Source organism: Hipposideros armiger, unplaced genomic scaffold (genome assembly GCF_001890085.2).
Source record: "Hipposideros armiger isolate ML-2016 unplaced genomic scaffold, ASM189008v1 scaffold_80, whole genome shotgun sequence".
NCBI classification, from domain to species: Eukaryota; Metazoa; Chordata; class Mammalia; order Chiroptera; family Hipposideridae; genus Hipposideros; species Hipposideros armiger.
The window spans coordinates 3837738-3846139 of record NW_017731430.1 but is presented as its reverse complement, the minus strand read 5'-3'; the positions used below and the strand labels follow the sequence as shown (position 1 = coordinate 3846139).

At 43.9% G+C, this 8402-nt stretch overlaps 1 long non-coding RNA gene across 2 annotated transcripts in view; it reads left to right on the top strand.

The window, feature by feature from the left end:
• Positions 1 to 30: 30 nt before the first annotated feature.
• LOC109383286 (uncharacterized) overlaps positions 31 to 8402 on the top strand; it is a 21238-nt gene continuing 12866 nt past the window's right edge. The window contains exon 1 of one of the 2 annotated variants that reach the window (XR_002124151.1): positions 31 to 119. This is a non-coding gene — a long non-coding RNA (uncharacterized LOC109383286). Of the gene's footprint in view, positions 120 to 4209; positions 4621 to 8402 lie in introns of those variants that run through there. The other variant, XR_002124150.1, reaches the window with a different exon arrangement.

Below are 8402 nucleotides of genomic sequence, written 5' to 3'. Positions count from 1 at the left end.
ACCCCCACCCCACCCGCCAAGTCCCTCCAGCTCGAGACCAACCCAGCCAGAAGGGGAAAAGGTTCCGTCTTTTGACCGCGCTTCCGGGGTCTGCAGATGAGCTCAGTTTGAAGCAAAAGGTATTATAAAGATTTCAGCGTTGGGAACTCTTTATAGCACCGCAGACACTTTCAGATCCTCAGCCCCTTCGCTTCCCCTTCCCTCTTTACCTTGGGTCTTCTGCACCCGGGGGCTATTTAACAAAGGCAGTCTGTTAACTAACATTTTTGTTTAAGTCAGCAACTCCTTTCCAAAACACACTTAAACCTGATACCCGTGCCTGTCATTTTCTGTGAGTGGGGAGGTGAGAAGGTGGGGGTACGTATGTGTGTCAGGGGGAGACGTGAGGTTGGCAGTGAATCCGGCAAGTGCAGGGCTTACTTGGGGAGGTGTCACGCAACCACATTATATTTACAATGAAATAATTCAAGAAAATAGTGTGGGAGAGCGCCAGGTCTCATGACTATGAAAGAGGGTGTATTTTCCCCGAGAACTAAGAAAAGGGGGGGATTTTAAAATATGACCTAACACCCAGAATGGACACTCTGACAGTGAGAGTGAACTAGATGAAATGAAATTCAAAAAGGAAGGACGTTTTTCAACGTGTACGTATCTGTGTGGTATTTGTGGACAGTCAAACCCGCCGTTAGCTGACTCCATCCTTTCCCCCAACCTAGTTCTAGCTCCTTTGTGGTCTTTTTTTTTTTAAATAATAAAAATGCCCTCCCCTCGTCCCGGACCCCACATCCTGCTACCCGGCCTCTATCTCTGTATTTCCATATCCCTGTAAATTTCTCTCTTCCTAAAGTACATTTGTTTGCTTTAACTTTACAGTAAATCTGTTTTACCTCTTTTTTTCCTGGAGGTTTGACGTGTGTGTGTTTGTGTGTGTGTGTGTGTGTGTGTGTGTGTGTGTGTGTGTGTAGGGGGTCATTATGTAAAGTTAGACACAGGTAAGGTAAGGCATGGGGAGGGGGTGGAGTTCTAGAGGGGCTGAGGAAGGCAGAATTAGGGGAGGGTAGCAGGGAAAGGGGGTAGAGGGAAAGAGAACAGTCAGACGCCCTCTGGCCTTTCAGAGGTCAGGGCTCAGACTGTGCTGTGACCTCCTTTCCCTGTAGGCAAGCAGCCCAGTGTTTATAAACAAGGTCAGGCAGGACTCTTCCCAAACAATAGCTAACTTCGCTAACTTCACAAGCACTTCCACAGCTCTCATGCAAATTAATGAGGACTCCTTATCGCCACTGAAACACCCCCCTCATCCCCTCCCCACAAATACACGTTCACACCATCCAAACCCAGGCTCACAAGCACACCCTTCTCAAAATACAAGGAGATAGTTCCAGCAAGAGTATCCAATGAAAAATTTGCATTCCATCTGGGGAAGAGCTCTCAGAGACAGCGATGGAGATGGGAAAAGATAGATAAATGGGGGGAAAAAAGAAAAAAAAACAATAACTGGGATTTCATGGAGTAAGAGATAAAGTTGCAATCTTTTAAAACCTTAAACATGTATATCTAGTCAATGAAATCGTATCTAGACAGTATAGTAAACTCCAGCCACCGAACAGAATTCTTTTAAAACAGGACAAATTCATCCAAACATTCACGTTTCCAAAACCAAATTGCAGATCTTTGTAAACGAAGAAAAAACCATCACCTCTGCATGTAACGTCCCTAAATATTAGACACAAAAGCACCATTAAATCCCACAGCAAACAAACAGCCCATCTGATCAAAGTTACAAAATGTATAATTAAATCATCTTTAATTACAAAAGGCAGCTTAGAAGAAACTAAATGAATCAAAGATTTTGAAACAAATGTTGTTTGTCAAGGTACCAGTGATAGCATTACATTATATCGTAACCAAAATTCCATTCCAGGAATAAATTACAAGATAGAGAGAGAGAAAAAAAAGGTGAAAGCAAAACATAAAAAAAGGAATTAAATGATTTTCAAACTTTTGCTTTAAAATGATTGTCAGAGAAAGTCGAAGAGAAAAAGGTGAAAAATATACCTCAGAGCAAAAAGATCATCTTCTTTTCTTCTTTGTCTATCAGTCCCCTGTTATAGCATATGGAAAATGTTTTCAAAATGCCCAGATTTGGCACATTGTCATTGCAAAGAGAAGAGCGCAGTGATGCTGTTAGAGAAAATGGGAAATAAATTCAGGATTGGGTGCTGCCTCCTTCAATGCGGATTTATCTAAGTTTAATTTAATATTCCACAATCACTGGATGATCACATATAATTCACCAAGATTTTAAAGGGCTTTATTTAAATACCTCGAGCAACAAGAGAATGAAATTTAAACCACTGCAGCCATTGCTTATATTTTATATTTTCCTATTAGGAGAACTTTAAGTGGCAATTTCTAATAATAAAAGGAAAAACGATAAAGGTTTTGGTTTTTTTTAAAGGGGAGAATGTTCAAGGAAAGCATTAGCTTTATTAAAATCATTCTGAACGTAAAATCAAAAGGCACAAAATGGTTGTTTGTAAAACACTAAACCTTTAATCGATTTTATTGGCATTCCGATCGATTAGATAAACGGAAATCTATAGCAAACATCAAAGCCATTTAAAACATTTTCTCTATCTCATTTATAAACAAAACTTTTTCTTTTCAACAGAAAAAAAATGATTATCAAACGACTAACAGGAAATTCTTCAGATATCAAATTACGATAATAAAATTATTTCCACATGGAAAGGGATAATGACAATGATGATAGTAATTACAATAATGAATAATTCAACAACCCTTTGACATGTAGGGAAGAACCTCGAGCAGAAACTGCTCTTGAAGGGGGGCTGCTTTAAAATAAATACTTTCTCTATTTTTAAAGGAAATATTTCTTAGAGACCACTCAAGGGGATTAGCTTAGGTGTGGCTGTCGGACTGGTGTTAATTTCCCTGCAGTTGCAAACGAGTCGATTTCTTTGCCGGCGTCTGCCTCCCAAATGGAGTTACTTCTTATCAGCAAAAATTAATATGTAAATGTCACGGAGACCTACCACGTTTGCAAACTTTGTGTCTGGACCTGTCTTCTACTTAATCTAAAAGGTGATTCCCAAATTACAGAGGTGAGGGGGGGGCGGGGGGGAGTCGAGGACTAGACTGCCCCCCCCCACCTGAATGTGATCACACGTTTGATCTTTTTACGGGAAAGGAAAACAATTTATTTGGAGAGAGAAACACTGCTGTCCGGAGCAACGCAGCCATCTGAGCTCAGGGCATTCCGGCAGCAGCAAGAGGACGTGTTGGCTGCAACGGGCGTTATGTTTATTTGTTAAAGAAAATCAATGCAAGTGGCGGTGAAGTAAGTTAGTGAGGCGTGTGTTGGGGACTCGCGGTGGACCCGGCAGGCTGAGCCAGCAGCCCCTCTTCTGGCCAGAAAAGTCCCCGCGTCGCCCCGAGCCGCGCGGCACCTGGCGTCCGGCTCGGGGTGCTGCCCGGCGGCGGCTCCTTCGCGTGGCCTGCGGGGGCCCCCCCACGCCCTCCCTCGGCGGCGCACACCTTGTTCCTCCTGCTTTCCCCCCGGCTCCAGTCCTTCCGTGCGCCCTGCCCGCCACGGGGCTGACCGCCCTCACTTCTCGGTCCTCGCGGGGCCGCGCCCCTCCCCCCACGGCGCCCCCCTGCCTCCGCTCGGGCAGCGGGGTCCCCTTCCCCTCGCGCGGCGGCCGTCTCCGCCAGACACGCCGGCGGGGCCTCGTCCCACCGAAGCGCGCCCCCTGCTCGCGTCCCCTCGGATCGGGAGGCGGTGGGGGTGCGGGTGGGGGCGAGGCTGCGAGCCGAGCTCCCAGGGGTTTCCTTCTCTTCTTTTAACAGCTTTACTTTCCCTTTTCTTCTTCGCGTAACCTTCACCTACCTACTAATTTGTAACAGAGGCGGCTCCCGGGGCGGGGCGGCGCGCACCCGGCCCCCCCCCCGCCGCCGCCCGAGCAACGGTCTCCACGCACTCGGCCGTCTAATTGCATGTTCTCTTCTCGGACTAAGTTAGTTTCCAGGGTTCCGAAAGCGCTCCGTGTGGCGCCTCTGTATGTGCCAAAATTATTATTATTATTTTTCGTTGCCCCAGGGAAGGGTGGGGCGTGGGGGGGGGTTCAGTGTATCGCCCACTCGAGTCCCTCTGAACACGCGTGACTCCCAGTCCCCGCCCCCGCCCCGGCCGTGTCTGGTGCAAGAACGGATTCTGGAAGCCGCCTCCTCGCAGGGCGAGCGGGTCGCTGAGGAGGGACTCGCGCGCGGGTGTCGCGCCCGCACGGGCATCCTCGGGCTCCCCCGCCCTGCCTGTCCTCCCCGCACGGCCGCCCGGGCTTCGGGCGGGGAGCGCGGTCCGAAGACCTCGTCCTCTGGCCCCTTGTTGGTCGCTGCTTGCAGCTGCCGCGGAAATTCGCTGTGGCCGCTGCCTCTTCCCGCTTTAATCCCAGACCTCCAGTCATTGGGCAGCTCCTCGGAGGCAAGAAGTCAACACCATGGCAACCCGACAAGCCTATCAAATCACCGGCTGGCGTGACAGCAGCAACACTGCAGGCAGGAGTGGGCTGGGCGGACAAGCAGAGCGGCCACCACGCTCAGGTACACGGTCTGCCAGTGGACAGCAGCTGTTAGCCTGCACGGTCTGGCTACACAGATGTGCACCACCCGTCACACCCCTACCCTAAGTCCCCTAGTAGGTCTGGAGGAGGAGGGGAGGGGGGAGTAGGAGGAGGAGGAGGAGAGATGCATATAGGGTTGGAAGAGCTGCACAGGAGAGTTTCAAGCTAAAAGTCACCCAAGCCCTAGATACTGGAAAGATGCCTTGTGTCCCAGCAGTGGATGACACCCAGTCAGCAGCAGCCTGGGAACCACATTCCAGGGGTTTGCAAAAGGGTGTGGGTCTTTTCCCACCAGGTTCCTCACTTGCTTGACCACAATGAATGCAACATTCCGTTCTGCGGGTCCGAAGGGTTAAAGGGAAACGTTGCGTGTTTACCTTTGACTGTTTGACTCTGGTGGATTCTGCAAAAAATATGGCTCAGCATCAATTTCAGCCATGCTACTGGACTGCCTTGGAACTGACCTAAAATTTCCCTGAAACTGTCTGTGCCTTGCTCTTTCGTATAATGTGCACTGTGTGTAATGTGTGTCCTAGATCTCTAGTCTCTGAAGAGAAGGAACAGAGGAGAGTAGGAAATGGGCCGCCCAGGAAATCTGTGTGTCCCTCTCGGGCCTACTCGGCCTTTGTACCGCCTCCTTTTCCTGGAGCACCTCCCAAGGAGGCAGATGGAAGAAGACAGGACTCTCACTAATAGGTCAGAACAGCTTATTCATCACCATGAGATAGATTGAAACTGCTTTTTTTTCTTTTTTGATTTTAAAAGCAAACGCTGTTTTTGAGAAACACAAGGGGTATCGCTCATCTCATTGCCGATTTTCTAAGTTTCAGGATCCAAGCTGGTCTCTTGGAGTTGGATAGGACAGAAAGAGAAATCCATTTAAGAATAAAGTTAATGTGCCATGCGGAGGAAACCCTGTATGATTTCTAAAATCTACCCTTAAGTCCACTCCACATAAACACAAGTCACTAAATACACAATTTTCACACTGATCTAACATTTTTTTTATGAAGAGGCTTTCAGCGTGCAAGTATTTAAATTATACTTGGCATGCAGAAAATACTAGAGCGCTGGAAAGGTTTCTTAACACTGGCGAGATTAAGCAGAGTAGGACAGAGAGCCAATTTTTGAGGCTCTAAAGACAAATTCAATGAAATCCTGAAATTCATTTCCTTACTTTCTCTGTATTTCATTGCTGATGGATCCTAATATTAAAATAGTACATTTTTGAAATAGAATTTATTACAGACCAAAAACGGGTATAATAACTGACACTGGAGAACAGGTCACGATATACTAGAGAAAACTTTTGGACATAATATGATTTTGTGCGCCCTGAAACACTAATAACGTTCTGGTAACATTTTTTATTCTGCGCCACTCTGCAGAGGCGCTCAATGATGTACCGCCAAGCACACAGAGCTGAAATTTGGTTATAGTTTAAATGGTTACATCAATGCCAAGTTATTGATATCCTTAAATATTTTTGGCTAATCCACATTACATTTGACATGTACTGAGTGCTTACAGTGGGAAATGTAGGAAGAAACATAATACTATAATTTTACATTAAAATGCATAATCTATCTCCCAGAACCAAACTTGTAAATCTAAGATGTTTTAAAGGAGAAGTTAAATGAAGTGTACAAAAATCTTTTAGTACATTTTGGCTCTAGTAAGAGTAAGTGAACACAGGAAATGTGATAACATTTAAAATTTTAGTATTTCATTGAATGGTATGCTGCAAACCTTTAAATACCTTAGGATCTACAATACTATTTGTGAATGGGCGTATATATGTATACTAGTCAAAGACACCAACAGAAGCTGTCATTTAAATGTTCATCCATATCCAATACTTCTAATTTTTTAAAAAATAAAATGAGATGGCGCTAATAAATTATGTATTGCATTTAAACAAAAACAGATATCTAGATATTTTAGTAGATCTGTTGAGCTTCTTAGAAATTGCTGCTTTTTCTTTATCAAAAGCTTGCCATGAATGGATGATTGACAATCAAAACAATTTTTGCATATGCCATACAGATAGTTACTTTTAATTCATAAATCAATTTTAGCGTCTACCCTTAAAAGTACCCATAGATTATACAATATATTACCATGTGTTTAAATATGGATTTTGTGTACATGCCACACATGTGTTGCTAGTTAGTTCTACATGCACATCTTTACATTTAAAGCTATTTCCTATACCTTTAGTGTTTTCAGCATGGGTGCTGTCAGGAGAAAATGTTTCTTTTTAAGCTAATGAATAAGGCAGTGGAATTAAATGTAGTTTAAATGCTAAATTAAAAAAAAAAATCAATGCCAGGGTGCCTAGCTGGTTTCCAGCAGCATGGATACCGTCTCCATAGAGTTCATTCTTGACCTTACCTGAGAAGTACTTTAACTTAAAGTATGAGACACACCTAGAGGGGTAATACATTGAGCTTAATAGGAAGACAGTTAATAACCTTTTTTCATCCTCGTGCACTATCAATCATGGCTGTCACCGGTGTGCTGAATCAAAGCAAAAGTGTTCTTCACAGATGACTGATTAGAAACGCAAAATCACAAGATCCATCTTCATGGTCACTTTTATTATAGTCATTTTTAAACTGACAGCAACCTGCTCAGTTTCAGCACACTGGGCATCGCAAATAGTGTCACTCAGGGCAGCTAAGCATGAGAAGAGGTTGGCTGGATTACACTTAAAAATAATTAGGCCCTCAACCCTTTGTGGAGCCAAGAAAAAAGGTATTCCTCTCTCCATCGCCCCCACTCCCTACCCCCCAACCTGTTTTGATTCTATTGTATTATGAGTTTACCATCTTGAAGGGAGGCAGTGCAGGGTACAGTTTTATCCTTGTTAATTATCGAGGAATTAGGGAATACATTAATTCCTCTTGAGAGTTACAGATAACTTTTTGCCTACTGTTCTTTTTTGTTTGTTCTTTTTTTGTCAACTTCATGACAAACAACAACATTGCTACCCTTATAAGTCAAACGGGGTTCTTTTTCTATAGAAATATGTTTTTAGATTGAAGCCTTCAGAAATCTAGGTAGACGGGTACTAGTAAGTGGTACCCACTGTAGGAAGCATCATCTGAAAGCTACAGCACTGGGATCGCTGAGGTTAGAGGTAGTCAAGATATTATTAGGTCGTACCTATGTAAATTCTTGAGGTGCTGCCCTTTATTATTTCTTTTCAGCCCTAGAATATTAAAAAAAAATTGGCAAAGCTGAAAAACCAACAAGTAGATATACATCAATATTAAAAGAGGTGGTTTGAAACAGTTATGGCAGGATTGACTGAGGAGGAACTTGGTCTTTACTTAGACTTGATGCTCACGCTTCAAAGATGACCCCTTCAGGTTTGTTTCGTGGTATTTTCATACATGCTTTAGAATGTGTTCTAATACTATAGGGTAGTAATGTCATAAATAATGAAATGGGAAAAATTTGAATACAAATATTTCAAACTATGTGGTGGTTTTCACGCCCATTTGATAGGCTCCTTATTTTGTACTTCAGAAAACGCAGTTGGATTTAAAATTTAATGTAGTAATTTTAACCAACGTGCCCTATTTTAAATTTTTACATGTTATCTTTTCTTTGCATCCCAAATGTTCATTTGTTAGCAGCTGAAACACACACACACACACACACACACTCACACATATACATACATACACGCGCACACACACACACACACTCACACACACATATACATACATACACACATACACACACACACACACC